The sequence below is a fragment of the Elaeis guineensis genome, chromosome 2, assembly GCF_000442705.2.
Source record: "Elaeis guineensis isolate ETL-2024a chromosome 2, EG11, whole genome shotgun sequence".
NCBI lineage: Eukaryota > Viridiplantae > Streptophyta > Magnoliopsida > Arecales > Arecaceae > Elaeis > Elaeis guineensis.
The window spans coordinates 21,772,636-21,792,309 of record NC_025994.2 but is presented as its reverse complement, the minus strand read 5'-3'; the positions used below and the strand labels follow the sequence as shown (position 1 = coordinate 21,792,309).

General features: G+C 41.3%; 1 pseudogene; it reads right to left on the bottom strand.

Moving 5' to 3' along the window:
• Positions 1-486: 486 nt before the first annotated feature.
• LOC140855604 (uncharacterized) lies at positions 487-10,242 on the bottom strand (annotated as a pseudogene).
• Between the last annotated feature and the right edge of the window lie 9,432 nt (positions 10,243-19,674).

Genomic DNA, 19,674 nt, shown 5'->3' with positions numbered 1-19,674 from the left:
TTTGATATTAATAATTTAGATTTATTTTCAGAGTTAAAAACTTTAAAAAAAATTATACAAGTGAAAGATAACAGTCCAATAAACATACTTAATCATATAAGAAGATTCGATTCTTTTTCAAATGCATATATTACTTTTAAAATAATATTAATAATTTCAGTAAGTATTACTTCGATAGGAAAAAAATTTTCAAAACTAAAATTAATAAAATATTACTTAAGATCAACAATGTCTTAAAAAAGATTAAATGGATTGACTATATTATCAATTGAAAAAAAATATTAGAAAAACTTGATTATAAAAATTTAATTAAAAATTTTGCATCTCAAAAAGCTAGAAAAATAAAATTTTAATAAAAAATTTATATAAATTTTAATAGAAAAAAAAAATCTCATTTTAATATTTAGCTTTAGGACTTCATATGTATTGAGCTGCCCCTGCATACCCTTCGTTTATGAGAAAACATCCAATAGCAAACAATGGACATACAACACAACTTGGGAATTATATAGATATACTACAAAATATGAAGCCACCAGTATCATCACATGGATAACAAAAATAGGACGGGCTGTTAGGAAAGAAAAAGAGGAAAAGAGCAGAAAAAGCACCTCATTTCGATCACCCACAAGTAAAATCTGACAATGCCTCCTCAACCAACTCCTCCAACACCAGACCACCAACCTCCTGGCTGAACTCATACATTTCCAGCCACATAAATTCTGCCCATCCCCTTCCTGCTATTTCTCTTTTCACCACTCTATCTACCACAGGGTTGATGCTACGAGGCTCACTTGGCGGAGACTTCTCTTCACCAGAGTACCAATTTCTCACAAGCTCACATACTTCCTCAGTCACCGAAGCACATGCTGTACCATCCATCCAAGCCCCGGAACATGCTCCGGCCCATGGATATGAAGCCAATATGGCACTTTGACCAACGTTTAGCAACGCTGCATTGACACAATCGAATGGGAGCCTCTGGTTTGATCGCCTTTCCCTGCACTTAGCCTCTTCTTCCTTCCTGTCCAAATATTTATCCAGCAACATTGGATTCAAAGGGCTCTCCAGTGAATGCCATCTTGTGAATATCATGCAAGACTTTTCATTTTGAAAACCAGCAGATGATAGTAACTTTTGGACAAGCACAAATCATTCTTGTTCTTCTTCTACCTTGGGCACAAGGCTGGAAGGTTTTAGGGGATTCAACAATATTCTCCCTAAACTGGAGCCATCACGTGATAAGGAACGAGCAATCGACTCAATTGGTGGAGACCTAGAGAGAGCTTCTGAAAGTAGGTAAAAATACTAGTCAGTGTATGGAACTTTAAGATCTTCAGTGGTAGATATGACTACACTTACGTGGACATCCAGCGATGTGGCATGGAGAAGCTTGGGACATATTATTTTTGACATCATCGACAAATGGTGCTTGTAGAACTGACACAGGGCTGGGGTGGTCCTGGTTCTCACTGGAGTTTGGGCATGTCATTGTTTTTTCAAGAGAATAAGCACCCTGCTAATATGTAAGCACCAATTCTAAATAGGAAATTGGAGAAATAAAAGGAAAAAAAATATCGAAGAACAAATATATGGTAGTTCAGCATGCATTAGAAATTTAAGGTTCAGAATTAAAAGTCTCCCCTTCAAATGTGTGACTCTATAAAACAAGGGGAAAAAACAGCATTAATACACTGAAAAAAAAAAATGAAGAAGGAAAAGGAACAAAATGGCTGAGACAGGAAATGACCACCAACCCGCTTATACTTGTTTATCTTTTTTCTTGTATGATAGATTAACAGACACAGAAGAATTTCTATCAGATTCAAGACAATAAAGAACTTCACGGGACAAAAACGAATACCTTAGCACAGAAGCCCCGATTTGGTCCATCATCACCAGAACTTTTTTTACACGAACTAACCACTGCACTTTGCTTAGGTCGATTGTTATTAACAGAATGTAATAAATCATTTATTTTACCATCAACCTTAATGCGACCAGGTTGGAGCCTATCATCACAACCCGCTGAAGATGGAATAGATTTCTCTTGAACATGTTTCTTATTTCTAGAGAAGAGCAAACTTGAAACTTTCCCTTTGAAAGATGACTTGCCACTCTTTGGCATAGCAATGTCCTCATGAACAATGGCTTTGCCAACCGAAGCATCAGAAACCTCCACATTCAACTCAGCGGCTTCATAAGCTGAAGAAGATGGAACAGATCTTGACCTTGACAAATTACTAGGGGAGAACTCCCCACTACATCCTTCCTTTACCCCACCTGTAGATAAACACGGTGACAGTAATTGAAGGTTTGTATCATCACATGACCTGCTGCTCAAAACAGCAAGTTCCCCACTATTCTCTTCTTTCTTTATCTCAGGAATGGCAAGCATCTCACCCAAGGTACTTGAGCTTCTCCGTGTTTGTTTTTGTTGTTGACCATTTGCATTTGATGCCACCAATGCCCACCTCTCTAAGAGCCGTTTTCTCGCCTCCCTGATTACTGACTCAGGTGAACAAGATTTTCGACTTACAGATGATATTGAATAAGGACTGCCAATTTTATTGATGTGATCCCAACAGTGTCGTGAAGTCGGGGTGGTGGTCTCAGAATCACTTAAATTACCACTCTCTTCCTCCATACACTCACTTTCTCACCTATTGAATGAGCTCTCATCTCCAACATATCCACTCGATAAGACCGAAGACAACAAGGTTTCATCCCTTCGGTTACTACTCAGGCTTTCTCGCATCTGACGAGTAATTTTCTTGGCTATTTCTCTTGACCCTGCTACTCCATCAGTTGCCAAAGCTCCATAAGAATCTCTACTTCCAAGCTGTTCTACTGAAGATGCTGGGGATGTCATTGTGGTCTTTATGTCATGGAGCTTTCCTGGGCTAGGCTTTAAAACTACCATCCTGGTTGATTGAGATAAATTATAAGCTTTGCATGAGAGAAACTAGGGGACCAATCATGTTTATTCACATCACATTTGCTTTCTTCGACAGAGGAGTAGAGTTGTTGTTCCTCATACTTTGCCCCATTAGTTTTTGATGATTTCAGTACAGTTATGTGCTTTGTCTGAGAAGGTGGAGAGATGGCCTGGTGTTCACGCAGATGCTTTGAGAACAGAGAATTTGGTTCTTCTAGAAATATGAGGAATAAATCTCTGTTCGAACTTAGAACCTCTAGTGCATCTTGAAACTCTTTGGACTGAAGGAGCTTTCCATCTGTTGCTCAGCGTTTTGCTTCAATGAACTTCTGGCGAACAAGAGTCATTCTCTTTTCATATGAGTTCTCATCATACCTTCCATTCTGTGGACGCTGATCCTTAATATGACTAATCTTTGATGGTTTCTGCCAGATTTCATATACATCTTTGTATTCATGCTTTTCATGAGGAATTTCACACTGAACTGGTTTGTGAAAATAGTCATCTTCCTGCAGATAATAGCCCCTAAGTGCTCCTGCTAAACTGTGTGAATAGCCATCTTGGGAGTTTTTATTAGCAGATAACACTGATTGATGCACTGGCAAGGTATCAAGCCCCATGAGTCTAGCAACAACGTTTGGTGGCTTCTGCTTTAACTCTGCTTCTTTCCACATCTCTTAATGTATAAGCATCTTCATTGGTGTTCCACCTGAGTTCTTGTTATAGGCACTCTTTCTTGATTCACGGGTTATCTGCAGTGAATATATAAATCAGAATACATGATGCAGTTCCACTGCCAACAAAATTTTTCACAATTTCACAAAACATGGAAAGGTTAATTGGACTGTAAAAGCCTAGAGTGCTGACTTGTTTGTCCTCTACTGGAACTAAGCTGGGATCCCTTGGCTTCTTCAACGCATCAGACTGATTTTTACTGATTGGAGAACCTGAATGTCAGTTTACGCCATGTCAATAGCAGCTGAATTATGCTTAAGAACTTATACAGAAGCCAAATGCCAGTTCCACCAATAAACAAACAATGGAAAAATATGGAGGTTAGAATTATGAAATGGGTATAGAGGGAAAGAGAACTGCTAAAAAAAAAAAAAATCATAAAACGTGATGAAATTAGACAATTGAATTTGCAACCCCAACCCTTTTCGTATAAAAAAATGCAAAAAATCTGCAATCAAAAAGGAAACTGAAGAATAAGAAGAAACTACACCTAATCTATATAGGATCCAACTACCAGCCCCCAGGAGGAATGCAATTATGCAGGTCGAACTAACATAGACAGCAGACGAAATCTAGTAGTTTAAAACCTACTAAAGAAATGTAGCATTGTGAAGAAAAAAGGAAAAACAAAGGGGGACTAAAGTTAGATATCTTGGTCAAATGATATGAGACTCCGCCTTGTGTATAACAAAAGTTACCATAAAGAAGAAACCTCTGAAAACATAATCATCCAACAACAGCCTGATCATGTCTATTGCTTCAAGGTGCCTCTTACCTCTCTTATTAAAGAAAACTAGTAAAACAAAAATAACAAATTATGATTCCAATTATTCTATAATGCTTCATCAACAGCACAAAAATTTAAACTAAACCAATAAAAGAGACCCAAACTGTATTGTTTATAAGGATAATGAATACCATTCTCTATGTGCTTTGTCAGTGAGCAGCTTGGTTCCTGCCATGCCAGTACTCAAGTCAAATATGTTGATCATCCTTCCCATACATCCCAGTGAAGGGTTCTGAAAATTTTGCCCCCTTCTATTGTTCATGTCAGCAAGTTCGAAAGAAGTGAAGATGAACCCATCAAAAAATTATTATTTTCGGTGTCTTCACTCTGTCACAACATCAGCAACCAGCCTCAAAAAGAATCACCCACCGACGTTATGAAGCACGACATCATCACAGGCATGAAGAAGAGAGATGTGACCCACAAAGAAGAGAGATGTGACCAAGGCACTGCCCTCATGCTACAAAAGGAAACCGGAACCAGATGAATATAAAATGACCACCCATAATCAAAAGAGCTGGTATTGGGCATAATCCAGGATAACAATGCAGAGATCTTGCATTCATAGTCAGAGATATCATCACTAAGACATCAGAAGCGATTATTACTTACAGAATTCTTTTTTTTTTGGGGATTAATTGTAAAATCTTATACTGACATCTTAGGGTGCGTTTGATTACGCTTTTTGATTTTTGATTTTTAAAAAAAAAAATTTGTATTTTTGCTATGGAGTAAAAGCAAAAAAGTAAAAAGTATGTTTGGTAACTATGTTACTATAAAGCAAAAAGCAACGTTTGGGGACGGCGGATGAACGGCAGGTGAAGAGCTCGACGAGGGAGAAGGGGGTATAGAGGTGAAGAGCTCGACGAGAGAGAAGGATTCGGACTCTTTACTTTTTGGTTTGGCGTTTTAGACGTGCGGAAGTAGAAAAACAAATTTTGGAAAGCAAAAAATTTTTGTTTTGCATATAAAGTAATTATTTTGATTTTTTTAATTTTTGCTTTTTGCTTCTCATATTGTTACCAAACATTACTTTTTGATTTTTGCTTTTTAAAAATCAAAAATAATAAAAAAATACTTTTTTAATGGCTAACCAAACACACCCTTAACTATTCCTCATCCAAATTATTGTATAGGAAAAAAAGGATTTGAAATAAAATTTCTGATTCCAAACAAGAAAAAACAAGCAACTTTCAAACTTCTGTATAAAAAATCACAAAAAAGAAAATGGGACTTTACGATTCTTTGCAGCAAAATGAGGAAGCAGATCCACCAGTAGAGAAGATATGCCAGAATGGGAAAGGATAAACAGTGTGGAAACAAAAAGAACATTAAAATAGCGGATTCAAAAGGAGAAGCAAGAAGAAAGTAAAAGCTAACAAAGCAAATATATAAAAACTATAGGTTAATAAATAAAAACAAAGGATTCAACCTAACTGTTGGGTGGATGTCTGGCCAGGACACCACCTCCCAAGACCTTTTCGGTATCACGCGAGTCAGCAGGAAGAAAGAAGAAACAAAACAAAAAACAATCAAAATACGTGGATCAGCCACAAAAGGACTCGCCTCCATGGGGCATGCAAACTTTACTATGAAAAAAAATTTTACAAGAGGAGACCTCACCTTTAACCCTTGTACACCCAATTCTCTCTCACTAGAAGTTCTCCTCACAAAAACTCTCCCTCTTGGAAAACCCCCTGAACCCCTGAAGTACCTGACGTCCGCTGTCCAAAAGCCTCTCCAGAGCCCTGCTCTTGCTTCTCTCCTCAGCATCACAACCCTCTCTCTCTTCTTCGGGTTACGTACGGCGCATCCACTGGAGAAAACCAAAACCACACCCCTCTGTTTACTGTTCCCAGCCTTTTATAGAGCTTAAACCCAATTAGAGAGGGATTAGGAGTCCTAAACAAAGCCAAATAACCCTCTGGACCGTCGGATCAAGATTGAGAGCCACCCACGCCTTCCGATAGCACTCCGATCCACGGAATAGTATCGTGGACCGCGAGAAACGCATGAAAAATGCCCACACGGTCCACAGGCCCAGCCGTGGACCGTCCAATCCATGATGGACCGAGGTACAGGCCCAGGCAAAGCGCTTTGGCCTGGGCCTGGGCTGGCCCGCACGCGCGGGCCTGGGCCGCGCCCGCACACAGGGCTGGGCCGCGGGCGCGCCTAGGTCGCGCGTCCCTCTCGTTGGCCCCGCCTGGGCCGCGCGCTGCCGCCACTCCACCGGCCGCCGACGGTCCTCCGCCGCCTCAGATCTCGTGCCGACTTCAAAAGCTCGTATCTCCTCCATCCAAGCTCCGTTTGAGGTGATCTTGATCTCGTTGGACTTCATTTTTCACCGCGAACCTCGCTATGGACTCAATGTGGGCTGAATCTCTAGACGTCAAATCCTAACAATCTCTACCTCGACTCGATATTCGGCCTCCTCCAAACTTCGAGAGCTTCTGGATCTCCTCGCCCCCATGCCCTGGGGCAATCGCTTGCTGATCATGAATGGGCAAACATGAGAATCGAGCCAGGCTGCTCAATCCCATCTCCGTCGTATGCTGTGCTCCTGACCTAAGACCTGCTCGGGGCATCGTCATACGGCAATAGGAATCTCACCTTGCGACGTCGCCTCTCGTCCTCTCGAGTTTCCTGTCTCGTGCTCGATCCGCCTCCTGGAGCTCCATCTCGCTCTGGGCTCCGCCTGGCTCCCGAAGCTCCACCTCGCACTAGACTTTCGCCAGATAATAATGTCCTCTGCTCCCCTTCTTCCCCTCCAGCACAATCCTATCGCCGCGTAGCACCCTCAGGATTCTTCCACCAGCTACCATCCTGTAGCCTCTCGAATCCAGTCTGCTAAGTGAGATAAGATTCCGTCTGAAATCGAATATGTATCGGACCTCCCCCAATCTCCTCACTGCACCGTCATGTGTCCTCTAGTTGACCGTCCCAATGCCTCTGATCGCACAGCTTGATCCATCCAGTAGATATACAATACCCTCACTGTTCTCCAGAGAGTCAAACTGCTCCTCTCTGCAACATACATGATAGGGGCATGCAGAATCTAATATCCACTGCTGGGAAGAAGTAGATACCTCGTCAGATATTTTCAGGACATCTCCATCTGAATCACTGTCGGCCGTCGCTACAGCAGTCATCGTCTGATTTTTGAGTTGAAGGCAATCTCTAGCTAGATGCCCCAACTCCTCACACCAATAATATCTGATTTTGCTCAAGTCCCTCCTGAACTTGGACCGCCCTCATTGCGATCTCCTGTCGCTCCATCTACCACCTCCTGCTCCTCCAGAAGCCACCAAAGCTGAGCTACCGCCATCTGAGCTCGAAGCTGGATTCTCATTCCTGAGAACCTCGTTCTGGAGTATCATCGCGGTGACCTCGTTCATCTTGATGGTGCTCTTCTCCACTAGAAGAGCAGTCATCAAGGACTCATACGAAGGGAGAAGCAACGCCAGCAAAACCAGCGCCCTGATCTTCTCAACATTCTCACCAACGCTGAGGTCGGTGAGAATCTTCTGGAAGTGGCTCAGATGCTCCTGCACGCTGTCCCTCAGTTATCCGCAGTTGATAGAACTGCCTCCAAAGGAAAAGAATGTTAGTGAGAGACTTTGCCATGTACAACTCTTCGAGCTTCGACCATAGCACCGTCGGAAAAGTCTCACTCAGTACATGGATCACCACCTCATCCGTCAGGTACATGCGGATGGTGCTCACCGCCTGCATCTATGGTCGTTTCCAATCCCGCACCTCCATGGTGGTCGACTTCTCATCGCACAAGAGAGCATCGATCAACCCTTGTTGGATGAGCACGTCCTTCATCCTTGCCTGCCACAAGAAAAAATTGCTCTTACCATCGAACTTGTTGATCTCCATCTTGATTGTTCCTATCTTCTCCATCTTCAGTCTTGCTCACCACCGCTGCAATCTACATCCTTGTACCACCTTGTTCTGATACCACTTGTTGGATGGATGTCTGGTTAGGACACCACCTCCCAAGACTTTTTCGATACTATGCGATGCAGCAGAAAGAAAGAAGAAACAAAACAAAAAACAATCAAAATATGTGGATCAGTCACAAAAGGGCTCGCCTCCACGGGGCATGCAAATTTCACTATGAAAAAGAAATTTTACAAAAGAAGACCTCACCCTCAACCCTTATATACCTAATTCTCTCTCACTAGAAGTTCTCACAAAAACTCTCCCTCTTGGAAAACCCCCTGAACCCATGAAGTACCTGGCGTCCGCTGTCCAAAAGCCTCTCCAGAGCCCTGCTTTTGCTTCTCTTCTCAGCGTCACAACCCTCTCTCTCTTCTTCAGGTTACGTACAGTGCATCCACTGGAGAAAACCAAAACCACACCCCTCTGTTTACTGTTCCGAGCCTTTTATAAGCTTAAACCAATTAAAGAGGGATTAAGAGTCCTAAACAAAGCCAAATAACCTCCTGGACCGTCGGATCAAGATCGGGAGCTACCCACGCCTTCCGATCGTGCTCCGATCCACGGAAGTGCCGTGGACCGCGAGAAACGTGTGGAAAATGCCCACGCGATCCACAGGTCCAGCCGTGGACCGCCCGATCCACGGTGGACCGAGGTACAGGCCCAGGCAAGGTGCCTGGGCCTGGGCCGGCCCGCATGCGTGGGCCTAGGCCGTACCCGCACGCTGTGCCACGCGCCGCAGCCTGCGGCCGCACCGCCGCCACTTTGCCGGCGGTCCTCCACCACCTCGAGTCTCGTGCCAACTTCAAAAGCTCGTATCTCCTCCATCCGAGCTCCGTTTGGGGTGATCTTAGTCTCGTTAGACTCCATTTTTCGCCACAAACCTCACTGTGGGCTCAATGTTGGCTGAATCTCAAGGTGTCAAATCCTAACACTAACAAAACGTACACCAGTGGGAATCTCACAGGAAAAAGTTGCACTTCTTGTAAAGATGGGGAAAAAGAAGGGATAAGAAAGATTACTGCAGCGATGTTATAGACAAAATCGGTGCCCATGAACCCTAAATTCAAAGAAATGAACAAAGACAGCAAAAAATAGCACAGTAAGAAAAAGATGGGGTCGAATCCTAGAAAAGCTTCTACCTTTTCACAATATCAAGCGAGATCAGCCATCCACGCCCAAAACCAAAAAGCAACACCAAAAACTCATCTAAAATAAGAAGAAATTCTGAACAGAGAGCACTTGTTCCACCAAAACGCATCAATCCATCACTCAAATAACGAGAGAAACTTGAGCATCAAAGATGCAAGCAGGTTCAACAAAACTCTATATTTCAGCAGACAAAATAAAGCCCAACTCCAAAATCAACTTGGAAAAAAAAAAACTGCATTCCAACAGAGAAAGCGATAGCCCGAGCTCCGGGAATCAAGATCGGGGAACACATTGCGTGGAAAAGCAAACTAACCAGCAACACCTAGAATCTAGCGCAAGAAAAGGAAAGATAGAAAACAAACACCGAAAAGTGTTGAAGATCCCTTTCGCACCATTTCTCTTCGTGAAAAAAGCTTCCATCTTGCTTGCCCCACCGCAGGCTATCGGGATCACGCATCTGCGGTCGTGTCATGCCGGAATCCGACCGTCTATGGCGAGGCGTCAGAACTCTCTCAGGGGAAGTTCCAGCGAAGGAACTGATTTCGAGGCGCGATCCGGGCCAGTGGTCTCGCTCTATTCTCCAACCGCAGAGGGAAGAGGGTGGAGGGTGGATGGTGGAGTTGTGATGGAGGAGTTCGACCCCACCGTCCTGGCGGACGTGATGGGAATTAATTCATTTTGGTTATGTACTCCTCCTTTCGATCACGAACAGAACTGGGGTGGTAATAAAATAATACGACCATAGAGAAAAAATGTGTTTCTAAATGAGGAGAAATTTTAAAAAGCTTGCCATCACCGCACCCTTCTAGGCCAGAAAATCATTATATACCAGTAAGTAACCCGCACTGCATCGCTAAGACTATACTCAAATAATGATAAAAAATAATTAATAAAATATAATAATAATAATAATTAATATTTTTAAAAATATCTATTTTTTTTTGTAAAATATTATGTTGGTCATCCGAGAGAGATCGGGAAGGAGACCCGACACTGGTGGTGATGGAGAGAAAAGCGACGATAGAGATCGATGGAATCGGTGGGAGGTGGCGTCTAGGAGAATGGGGTGAATAGTCCAAAGCCTCCCATCTGATTGTGATTCTTGAGAATCGAAGAAAAAGAGAAAAAATCAGAGGAAAATCTAAAAAAAAATCAACAAAAACTAAAAAGGAAGATCTTCACCGAGCTGGAGATCTCATCTCCTCAATTTGCTTTCTGTCCAGATTTCATATCCTCACTTTGGCTTTCTGTCCGATTTTCATCGATTTGGAGATCTCATCTCCTTACTTTGGCTTTCTGCTCGATTTTTATTGGGTTGGAGATCTCATCTCCTTACTTTAGATTTCTGTCAGATTTTCATTGGGTTGGAGATCTCATTGTTGGAAATTGTGTCCTAAAATCAATCGTCAGCCTATTGACGATTGTGCTAATATTTATAAATTATATATGAATTTTTATTAATAAACATTACTTGACTTTTTCATCACATTTTGTCCATCTCTTTTGAACTCTTGGGTTGTGATGAAGTCCTTAGGATTATATTTAATCGACAAAAGAGGATTTGTCCTTTAATCCTTAAAACGTATTCGCGACCCAATGATATGCTGTTAAAAAAATGATAGCAATATCAAATATAGATCGTTGTGTGCCATATAAGTTGATTGTCTTCTTAACCAAGGAGTGTGGAGATATTGGTGTGGCATGCAGGTGGAATGTAGGAGTACATTCACACCGAACGTGACCAATTGTTAAGCACTCTGCTGTCAAGAGTAGCTCGCGAAGGATATAGATATAAGTGTCCCTCCGATCTGAGATCATCATGGTGACTTGTAAGCAACTCGCTGTACTTTAGTGCCGGACCATCTGAATTTCTAATTCAATGATGAAAAATTTTTGAGTGCAGTCAAGTATTTATAAAGTCAGTGCGTGAGTCAAGAGATTGACCCCTCTGAATAAGGAGTTAATGTATCAGTGTATTTTAATTTAATAAAATCTTGAATAGGATAATTCATGTAATGAATTTGAAAGGTTGAAATACAATATGGTCGACTATATTAGGGTTGACAGTTAAACTCTAGGTTATCTTGAACATTTAGTTCAAAGGGATGAATTATACGGTAACCATACACCAGTAAATTTTAGAATGTTGCTTTGCAATCTTTCGACTTATCCGGACATCGGGTTCCATTGCTAGATGGTTACATCGATTAGTATAGAAAGTTATTCCTATACTACCGACTTAGGTTCGAACCTATGGGGTCATACATATTAGAAGATTCGATCTGATACAATGACTGAAGTATCCCACTGGATTGAAACTCTGGAGGAGAGTCCCACTGGACTGGGACTCTACTGTTAACAGAGGATTTTATTAGCAATTGATTGCTAATTGACTCAATTTGATTGAGCAAAGAAGTTCGGATCAAGTCTAATTGAATTGGATTCAATTTGACTTAGATTGGATTTCATATAATCAAGCCTAATTGCAGGAGAAACTTGTTCCTGATTTGATCAGGACTTGAACTCAGTTAATTCCTAATTGAGTTAGGAATTTATTGAGATGATTGGGTTCTTAATTAGATTAGGTTCCTTCTTCTCATTAGGTTCAAACCAGATTTAACTTGATTTGGAATCAAATTGGAAATGAAGAGTCCCAGGCAACTGGGACTCTCTTCCCCTGGGACTCTCTTCCTTCGCATGCCTTGGACCCATGCCATTATTCTCAATGCCAAAAAGATTTTTGCATGAGATTTTTGGGTGTGAGAAGAGAGGGCACAGATAGAATGGACGGCAATCATGATGAGTCATGGTCTTTATCTCCTTCTTGATTTGAATACGATCCGAATCAAAAATAAAGAGATAAGATGGAAATAGATCGATTTTGTATGGAAAGATGGGTGGCGCCAAAATTAATTTCTCCATGTGCATTGAAATTTTTGGAAGGCGTAAGAGAGATTTGATTTCTTTCTCACGCCATCATAAAAATTGACAAAATATGGGACGCCCCATATGGATATAGCATGGAGTTTTTGGCATCCCCCTCTTGATCTAAAATCCTAACACCTAACTATTTAAAGGGGGTCCAATAATTGGACGCCATATATGAGATCAAGTTGAAAATTGTTTTCTTCTAAGTTGCTTTCTCCTCTCCTCTCTTCCTCCATTAATTCTTCTCCTCTCTAGAGCATCTAAGAGATCAAAAAAAGAAAAAAAGATCAGCCTTCAAAGACCCTTGTGAGCTAGTACTCCCAAAGAGCCCGATCAACATCCGTTCTTCGTGTGGATGATCTGTAGAGATCGGACACCTTTGTGTGGCTGCAAGCAACCTGAAGAAACTCCTTTCCACGCGATATGCTTGTGGAGAGCAGCAACCCATGTTTCGGTAATGAATTTTGAACTTGTTAGATCGGATTTAGATGGATCTAAGGGTTAGATCTAATCAACAGCATCAATATGATCAATGCTGATTTTTATTTTCAGATCTTAAACTCATATTAAATTATATCATAGGTCTTGGCATGGTAGTTTAGATTAGATCTTGTGCATGTAATGTAGGTTAAATCGTTTAATCTAACAAGATCCACTGCAAAAATTTTAAAATTGCATGCATAGAACTGTCAGTATTTTCTTCGCTCATCTCCTTACTTTGCTTTTTGCCTGGATTTCATCGAACTGGAGATCTCATCTCCTTACTTTAGCTCTCTGTCCGATTTTCATCAGGCTGGAGATCTCATCTCCTTATTTTAGCTTTCCACCCAATTTTCACCAGGCTGAAGATCATCTCCTTTGTCTTTCTGCCCGACTTTCTTTGGGCAGGAGACTGCTTGCCCGGATAGAACTTTTTAGGCCGATGTTTCTACCATCTAAAGTAAATGCATCGTACTTTGATAATATCAAAATTAATTAATTAAGCAAAAACAAAGAGATCTGACCTTTCAGGAAATGATTTGCCAGATCTCCCGCCATCATTGTCTAGGTAGATGGTTTTAAAAATATCAAACAAGAGAGTGCCATTGGTCAACCTCTGATTGAAGGATCAATGATCCCTCAGATTGACATAACATGGCTAAATCTGGATGGGTGCGCTCAACTGCCATGTGATTAAGCCGCTAGACTTGCACCAAATATCCCAAATCAATAAGGAGACCAGTTAATTTGAGACGTTTTTATGCCTATAAAAGGTTTTGCCCCCCAGTCACTGTTTATTTTCGCTGTTTCTCTGTGGAAGTGCTGCCACATTGCCTCCAGAGGTCCCATTGTGCCCATCAATCACCGGGGAAGGTTCACCGAAGTCAGAGGAGAAATCTCTATCATCCTTGGGCAGATTTCATTTTCTGTCTTTAGGTACTGGCCCTTTCTCTTACTTGTTTTTGTTGAGCTACTAGATAGCCCATTTTTCTTCTCGATTTTTCTCGTATTCTCCCTTCTTGATTCTCTTTTAGAAAGTCTTCTAGGGCAAAAGTCATGTCTAAAAGAAATAGAAAAAAGGAGTCTGTAGATGACCCAAAAATTAGGTCGACCCAGCCCTTGCTGACCTTTGAAATGGAGAATCCTCCTCGGGGGGATCTTGAATTAGGTCCTGTGGATGAAGAGAGTTTGGACCATAGTGCAGAATTTTCTGTATGTGGTCTCACAAACTATCTCGGTCCTAAAATGAAGAAATCCATTTTGATCGAGGAGAACCTAATGAGTCTCCGGGACAAATACAATATTCCTGACAAATACAAAATGATAGTGCCTGGTCCCGGAGGAAGAGTTTCTGAACCCTCTGAGGGCTACGTAGCCTTCTATGATGAGAACCTCCGTTCCGATCTTAGGTTTCCACTTCACTCTTTTTTCAGTAATGTTTTTGATTTCTATAGGATTCGTTCAACACAAATAACTCTAAATGCTATTAGAATGATCATAGTCTTCATAATAATGTGTAGCTTCTAGGGTATAGAACTTAGGATTTCCCTATTTAGATCTTTAGTTCTCCTAAAAAGATATCCGAGTGAGAAGGGTTGGTGGTACTTCTCACCTCAGAAAAGTTGCAAGTTTGGTCCTCCCCTTCCAACGTCAATTTATGGTTGGAATGGTCATTTTTTCTTTGTTCGAGCTTCCGTTTCTTGAGATTTTAGTACTTCTTGGGGGCATCCAGACACCAAGTGGAATTCCTATGTTGAAATCCTCCCTAAGGATGAGGAGGATCATTCAACTTTGATTACCACTAAGGTGCCCAAATTATCCCAGCTAGTAGATGATCAGGCACTATTTGAAGCTGGTATCAATCTATATGCTCCTTGAGGTAAGGCCGACGTGTCTCGTTTTACTTTGCTCTCTTTTTATATCATTAGATTGTTTCTGAATATTACTTTTTCTTGTTGCAGAAATGAGGTTCAATCCAGCCGTGATGAATGATAAGAAGAAGGGAAAGCAGCCGAAACTATCTGCTGCCACACCCCCACAAAAGAAAGCTAGGGGGATAGAAATCAGAGGGGCGGAGCCCCCTCCTGTCCGGGCTCTAGCCTGGTCTATACCTCTGCAACACCTTCTCTTGCTCACTCAAGAAGAAGTGACGTCTCTCGGGGTCCACAGAATTCTCCCCAGGCCCCATTAGTCGAACCTCCACTTCGACATCCAATCGAGGTGAGAAAAGATGATAGGAATAAACCTGCACCCCCACCTCAAGGACAAGGGCACAAGTCGGTTGCCACCACTGCCGCCCCATCTACCTCGATTGAGGGTATTGCCGTCCTCTCTTGGAGTGAGCCCGGTTGGATCGTGATCTCCTTGAATCAGTGCTGCCCACTGTTGATTTGGAGGCACGCTGAAAGAATAAGCCAGAGGAGATAGCCAACCATGTCTTTGAGCACCTTATGCATGTAAGTCACTGGGTTCTTTCTTTTTTTTTAATTTTCTTTTAGCTCGGCAAATGATCGGACTGAATTTTCATCTTGTAGATGGCCGTTGACTGTAAGGTCATGTTTGAGAACTTGGCCTATCTACTCACAGTCAAGGAGGACATGAATGCCAATCTGATCGTCCTCTAAGAAGACAAGAAAAAAGAGGCTGAGCTCTCAGTCGGGCTCAAAAGCCAGCTGGAGGAGAAGCTTCAATCACTGTAGGAGAAAAATCAGAGTCTCCTGGACCTTCAACGGAAAATGAACGAACAGAAGAAGAAGATTTCTGACCTGATCGAAAAGAATAAGAAACTGGAGCTGAAGCTTCAGGAGGTAGAGAAAGCCAATGAAACTCATCAAAAGGCTATTGATGCTCTGAAGCGGCAAGTCAAGAAGAAGCAGGAGAAAGCGACAAAGGTAGTTGAACAATACAAGGCCTCCAAGGATTTTGAGAATGAGGTTACCGAGAGTTCTGAGAGGGCCTATGATTATGCATTCAGCCAATGTCAGAACCTGATTAAGAAATTATGTCCTGAGTTTGATATCTCCAAGCTGACTCCTTAGATTGCCATTGAAATGGACGTAGAAGGAGATACTGAGCAGCCTATTGAAACAGTTGAGGAGCCGGCTAAAGAATCAGATCGGGAAATGATCGGGGTGACAGTCAATAAGCCTATAGCTCTCGAGCCGATAACCTTTGGCCACGATTGAAATTCTCGAAATTGCCAAAGAGGCCGAGCTCGTTGCTACTGAGGTCGATAAGAAACCGGGACAAATCAAAGAAGAGACTTCAAAGAACAACCCCAGTGCTCCTGCTATTCTCCCGTGATTTTTCTTCTTTTTTGATGATGTATGAACTCAATATTAGTTTTTCTTTTTGCTTGCTTTTTTGAAATGTAATGGCCCGACATGGGTCATTTGCCTATGTACTTTCTTTTCATTTAAACGAAAAAGGATATTCTCCAATATGTCATGATCCAATGTGAATGCTTCTCTGACTTAGCAAATTTCATAACTTGCTAGAATAACATCTCATAGCTCAACAGAACTAAAGGGCTGATAACTTTAACTTCACCAATCAACAATTTGAGTTGCTAAGGTTTAGGCATACCTTTTTCCAAAGGATTAGCTTTTCAATGCAATGAGATCTGAAGATACGCAAATTATCTAATAAGATTTCAATGACAACATCGATCCGATAACCGACGTTGATGGTCCATTTGTTTGTATTCATTTGAGTTTCAATATAGCTGACATCGACGTCGGACTTGATACGGGTTGAAATCAACTTGTATAACCTTGAGGTCAGCCTTGATACGAGCTGAAAATAACTTGTATAACCTTGACTTGAGGTCAGCCTTGATACAAGCTGAAAATAACTTGTAAAACATTGACTTGAGGTCAGCCTTGATACGAGCTGAAAATAACTCGTATAACCTTGCCTTGAGGTTGGCCTTGATATGGGTTGAAAATAACTTCGACTTTCAGGTCGTTATCTGGTAGAAACCTAAGACTTCAATCTCTAGGTCGATATTTTTTCCTTGACAGGAAATCTCTATGTTGTGCCATTTTTGGGGTGGTACCAATCCGGAGATTAGGTTTTTAAAGAGATCTCATCTTAACGCCTCTCGGGGCTCTACCAATCATGAAGATTGAATTTTTTGAAAAGATCTTATCTCTATACCTCTTGGGGCTCTATCAATCACGAAGATTAAATTTTTCGAAGAGATCTTATCTCTATGCCTCTCAGAGCTCTACCAATCACGAAGATTAAATTTTTTGAAGAGATCTTATCTCTATGCCTTTCGGGGCTCTATCAATCATGAAGATTGGATTTTTTGATAGATAAACTAGGAAACACGATATACAAGAGGAAACTCATCAGAGCATTTTTATTGATAATATTTTTTGAGATTTTCAAAATTTCAGGTGTGGAGAATAACAGATTCGTCCAGATTTTCAATTCTATAAGCTCCTAGATGAACAACATCAATAATTCAATAAGGCCTTTCCCAGTTTGGAGCAAGTTTATCTTATTCTGATGGCTTAAAAACTTCAGCTTGTCTGAGGATGAGATCACCCTTCTGAAATGACTTCGGCTTAACTCGAATATTATAATACTTGGCAATCCTCTGCTTATAAGCTGCCATTCTAATATAAGCTTGTTCTCTTATTTTTTTCGAGAAGATCCAGATCGGTTCTCAACCGATCAAAATTTGTTACTTCACAAAAATTTTTGACTCTATCAGATGATAAACCGCTCTCAACTAGAATCACAGCTTCCGTTCCATAAGTGAGCCTGAAAGAAGTCTCTCCTGTTGGAATTTAGTACGTAGTTCGGTAGGCTCAGAGAACACTATGAAGTTTTTCAGCCCATAATCTTTTGGCTTCTATGAGTCTTGTTTTCAAACCATGCAGTATGGTCCTGTTTGTGACCTCGGCTTCACCATTTGACTGTGGGTGCCCAATAGAAATGAGTCGATGATCAATGTGAAGCTTAGAGCAGAACTCTTTGAACTTGAGATTATCAAACTATCGCCCATTATCAGTAATGATCACTCGTGGTAAGCCGAATCAATATATTATTAATTTTCAGATAAAATCTTGCATCTTCTTCTCGATGATCTGAGCGAAAGATTCTTCTTCTACCCATTTTGTAAAGTAATCAATAACTACTACCAGAAATTTTCTTTGATCGAACGCCATTGGGAAGGGGCCCAGTATATCCATCCCCCAAATTATAAAGGGCCAAAGGACAGTAATAGAAATAAGTTCAGCAGCGGATTGATGTTGGATATGGATGTACCTTTGACATTGGTCGCATTTAGTGATAAGATCAACCACATCATTTGGGATGGTGGGCCAATAATAATCCTGTCGAATAACTTTATTAGCAAGTGACCTGCCTCTCAGATGACTTTCACATATTCCTTCATATACTTTCTGGAGTGCATAATCAGCCTCAGAGGATGTTAAACATAGAAATAAGGAAAGAGAATAAGATATCTTATACAATCGAGCTTCTTGAAGAACATACCACAAAGCTTGCCTCTTAATATTCTGGCTTTTACAGGGTCATTTGGAAGAGTCCCTTTAGATATATAATCCACAAGAGGATTAATCCAACTCGATTCACAACCGACTTGAAAAATATAAAGTATCTCAATGCTAGGTCTGTCCAACTGTTCTACAAACACTTTCTGATTCAGCTCGAAAAAATCTGACGTGGCAAGATGCAATAAAGCATCAGTTCGAGCATTTTCTAACCTCAAAATTTGAAATACCTCGAGATCTTCAAAATTTTTAGACAGCTCCCTGATATTTTGCAAGTAACGAGCCATCATGGAGTCTTTGGCCTCAAATTGATCTCAGACTTGTCTGACTACAAGTTGTGAGTCGGTAAAGACTTTTAGCTTTTTGACTTCAAGCTCCTTCACCATTTTCAGTTTCGCGATCAAGGCTTCATATTTGGCTCCATTGTTGAAAGTGTTGAAATTAAACCTTAGGACCTGTTCAATTATAAATCCTTCAGGGCTAGATAAGATTAGACCAGCACTACTTTAAGAATTTGAGGCTCCATCTATATGTAGAATCTAGACTGAATCATTATTTTTAGAATCTTCTGGGATTGATCCATCATCAGGGATAGTGCATTCCGCAACAAAATCAGCTAGCACTTGACCCTAATTGCGGTTTGAGGTCAGTAGTGGATATCAAATTCACCAAGCTCGATGGACCATTTGGCAATCCGACCTGAAGTGTCGACTCGTTGTAATATGAATTTGACCTGCTGATCTGTTAATACTGTGACGGTATGAGCTTGGAAGTAAGGCCTGAATCTCTGAATTGCTATGATTAAGGCATATATTATCTTTTCAGCCCTTTTATATCGAGTCTTCGTATCTCATAATAGTTTGCTGATGTAATAAATAAGCCTTTGAATATCCATTTCTTCTCGGATGAGAATAGAACTGACTGCATAGGAGCGTCGGCCCTGGCCAACCATGACTTGGCCAGGAGGCTGTGCCAGGTGCTCATCCTCCCGACCGACATTGAGGCCATGAAGAATCAGCGTGTCTCTGACATGCTGTCCTCGTTCTACCCGACCATGATTCGGGTAAGTCATCTTTCTTTCCATTCTCATCATCGTTTTTATAGGTTCGATCTTCTGACGGTCGACTTCATTTTGTGCAGCTGATTTATAACATATCCGAACTGGAGGCTGGATATCGAAG